We start from the raw sequence: 4,325 nt of genomic DNA, 5'->3' as shown, positions 1-4,325 counted from the left end.
TTTGGCTCAGGTTGATCATTTTCCCTGTGCTGAAGGTGGAAATGCTGTGCAATTGTATACAAAAGTTTGTGTTCTTGTAGGTTTTTTCCCCCAAGTTGATTTTAAAGTAAAAAACAAAAAACAAAAAAACAATTAAAGCAATATTTGCAACAAGCTGCTTTTTTCATTTGTTCTTTGTTTAATCATATTTTTAAGGCCCTCGAGACTCATTAGGAGCGTCAGGAATTGAGCTCATGACCGTTCCAAAGCAGAATCATTTTACACTTTGTAATCAATCCTCTGCAATGACACAATGTTGACCGTCTCTCTCTCAGTCACAGCTAATTGTGTCTGTCTGACACCAACTATATTGTGTAAGGAAGTTCCACTAAGTGTGAATGCTTGCACTCCAGCTATATGAACACCACCTTTGCAAGAAATGGTCAGTTTTGATAATAACATATGCCCATAGTTGGCATTAAAATGGATCTTTCCCCCATAGTCTGGTATATCTGTCTGACCACTAATTCATGTTCATGTTCTAAATGTGTCATTAATGTGGAATCTGTTGGTCGCGGTTGTTGTTTCTCCGGCTCAGTGACTCTTCTTTAATGACGGACACAGACAGGCAAGGTTGATAGCACTGCTGAGATTCAAACTCGAAAGCTTGAGCTCCATAAATCATTTACATTTACATTTACGGCATTTAGCTGATGCTTTTATCCAAAGTGACACATTACAGTTACAGTATACAGTCTGAGCAATCGAGGGTTAAAGGCCCTGCTCAAGAGCCCAGCAGCAGCAATGTGGCAGTCGTGGGGCTTGAACCAGCGACCTTCTGATTAGTAGTCCAGTACCTTAACCACATCGAACCAGTTATAAATTAATAAATTATTTGTAGAGCTTTGTCATAAAGTTAACTGTATAAAAAAGGACGTTAAAATCCTAATGTACACTTATCAGTTCATGGCAGACCTGTTATTAAGTGCTTCTTTGATTATACAGTCAGGCTGAAACAAGAAAGGACCTTCCCTAAACTGTTGCTGCAAAATTGGAAGTTAGCAACTGTTGTGGCTGAAACACATGAATTCAAAAATTAAAAGTGGCGTCCCAAAACTTTTGTCCATATAGTTTATGTCAATTTTATGTTCAGCTCTAAATCATGATGTGTGTCTGCAGTCATGAACGACATTTGTGTCAATCCAGCCAATTAATGCTGATTCTGCTGCTGTCGCTCCTCTCGATACGATGCTGTTGCTGTCTGACTAACAGGACTCTGTTATTACATTAGACCCAAGTCCTCGCCTGTGTGTGGATTTTAATGAGCATTAGCGAGCATTCGGGCTCGGACCGACGATTGTGTGTATGAGCTTCCCATGTCTGCAAACAGGCCGAGCTGTAATGAGAACCGTAACAGCAATGAATCGAGAGCTTGAGCTCCATAAATAATTTACATTTTTGGCATTTAGCAGATGCTTTTATCCAAAGTGACTTACATTACAGTTACAGTACACAGTCTGAGCAAACGAGGGTTAAAGGCCCTGCTCAAGAGCCCAGCAGCAGCAATGTGGCAGTCGTGGGGCTTGAACCAGCGACCTTCTGATTAGTAGTCCAGTACTATCTACGACCTTAACCACATCGAACCAGTTATAAATTAATAAATTATTTATAGAGCTTTGTCATAAAGTTAACTGTATGAGTTACTGTGTTGTGCAATTTTAAGTCCTTTAAAAACATTTTCTGGCTTTAACATGCTCCACTCATTTAGGAAGGCGTTCAACAAGATTTTGGAGTGTGTCTGTGGGAATTTGTACACACTTAGTCAAAGGAGCTATTGAAACCTGGCCTGCTATCAATGTTACAGTTAATAGACTTTATGTGGAAAGCCTTCCCTTAAAAAGTAAAGGTTAATAAACAATGTTGAAATCTGACTGTGGGAATTTGAGCCCATTTAATCAAAACAACATTTGTGAGGTCAGGCAGTGATGTACAATGAGAAGTTTACTGCTGGTTTACTGCTGTCGTTCCAGTTCACACGGTTTTGTGCTGCTATGGAAGCTCCTCCAGACCCGAGCGCCACTCCTACAGACCAGACTTATCAAACCGTATCTTAATGGTCTTCGTTTCTGGCACAGGGGCACAGCCATGCTGGAACAGGAAAGGGCCTTTCATCAAGTCTCCAATTCTTATAAATAAATAATAGGCGGCATGTGCACACACTTTTCAGTACAAACACAAACATACAGAGAGCTAAAAGCAGCGTGTGCATTTTTGATGTGTATTTTCTGGACTATAAGCAGTGCCTGCCCAGAGGAAAAAAAATCTATATAAACCTCACTGTGTTTGTAGCTGCAGTCGGGCCAATTGGAGCTTGTAAAAATTGCAATATGTGTGTGTGTGTGTGTGTGTGTGTGCGCACACCCTGCGATGGACTGGCGACCTGTTCAGAGTGTTTCCAGGCTTTCGCACAATGAATCAGACCCACTGTGACCCAGACCAAGATAAAGCGGTGATAAAACAGAAAATGAATGAATAAAATAATAATAATAAAAAAAGCATTGGCTTGCAGAGAGTTGACTGGCTTTTATAGAGGATGTTGGAACATGCCTATTAACCAGTTTTACCTAAATCTGGAACAAACACTGGTTGAATTTTTTAAATGATTTTCTTGGGCATTACAGACTAAAATTGGGCGGCACGGTGGCTAAGTGGGTAGCACTGTCGCCTCACAGCAAGAAGGTCCTGGGTTCGATTCCCAGGTCGGGCGGTCCGGGTCCTTTCAGTGTGGAGTTTGCATGTTCTCCCCATGTCTGTGAGGGTTTCCTCCCACAGTCCAAAGACGTGCAAGTGAGGTGAATTGAAGATATAAAAGTGTCCATGATTGTGTTTGGCATTAAACTTGTGAACTGATGAATCTTGAGTAAGCAGTAACTACCTGTCCTGTCATGAATGTAACCGAAGTCTAGGGTTATGGTAAAAAATGACGTTAAAATCCTAATGTACACTTATCAGTTCATGGCAGACCTGTTATTAAGTGCTTCTTTGATTATACAGTCAGGCTGAAACAAGAAAGGACCTTCCCTAAACTGTTGCTGCAAAATTGGAAGTTAGCAACTCTTGTGGCTGAAACACATGAATTCAAAAATTAAAAGTGGCGTCCCAATACTTTTGTCCATATAGTTTATGTCAATTTTATGTTCAGCTCTAAATCATGATGTGTGTCTGCAGTCATGAACGACATTTGTGTCAATCCAGCCAATTAATGCTGATTCTGCTGCTGTCGCTCCTCTCGATACGATGCTGTTGCTGTCTGGCTAACAGGACTAATGTTATTACATTAGACCCAAGTCCTCGCCTGTGTGTGGATTTTAATGAGCATTAGCGAGCATTCGGGCTCTGACCGACGATTGTGTGTATGAGTTTCCCATGTCTGCAAACAGGCTGAGCTGTAATGAGAACCGTAACAGCAAAGAATGGAAATAATAAACACGCCTCTGTTTCGGCTCAAGGGATCAAAAAAATAAGAAACCATTCAGATGATCTTTTTCCAGTTCATGATTTCATGCAGACCATCTGAGACCAAGCAAACGTGGAAGTTTGTATGTTGTACATCACTGTTTTCCTGGTCCTGTTCATGAAAAACATCTGGACTGATGTTTTCCTGGCTCTGGCGGACCAGTTGCTGGTCCAGGCTTGTGTAAATTGTTAACTGATGAGTTGAATCTTGGTGTGGAACAAAATGAGAAATGAAATTTTTAGGGCAGAGGAACAACCGGGCTGTACGAGTACTGCTGTACTCAGTAGATTTTGTCACGTACCATTGTGGATGACAAACAGGATTATTTTAAGTGATTTATTTATTTATTTAGTTATTTTTTTTTCAAGGTTGTTAGTTTGGTGCCATGTAAAACACTGTGTATAGGGCAGGAATCTTTCTGGATGTAGTAGGAATTTGGGTCCCTTCCGTTAAAACAGCATTTATTTTTGGTCAGGCACTGGTGTTGGTCACTGGTGGTTCTCCATAACAAACTTGTATTTATGGAGCACATGTGTGCATAGGGCACGGCCATTATAGAAGAGTAAAGGGCCTAAAACACCTGATCTCAATCAATAGAAAGGGTGTCTACATACTTTTGGCACTATACTGTACAGTAATTCCTATTAGAAAGCTCTAGGGAAAGCTATAAAGAGTCCATAAAGAGGTTTTAGGAGCTTGGAGGACCTTAATATATATATATATATATATACAGTGTATCACAAAAGTGAGTACACCCCTCACATTTCTGCAGATATTTAAGTATATCTTTTCATGGGACAACACTGACAAAATGACACTTTGACACAAT

The sequence above is a fragment of the Trichomycterus rosablanca genome, chromosome 2 (genome assembly GCF_030014385.1).
Source record: "Trichomycterus rosablanca isolate fTriRos1 chromosome 2, fTriRos1.hap1, whole genome shotgun sequence".
Lineage (NCBI taxonomy): Eukaryota > Metazoa > Chordata > Actinopteri > Siluriformes > Trichomycteridae > Trichomycterus > Trichomycterus rosablanca.
This window is presented reverse-complemented; position numbering follows the sequence as displayed.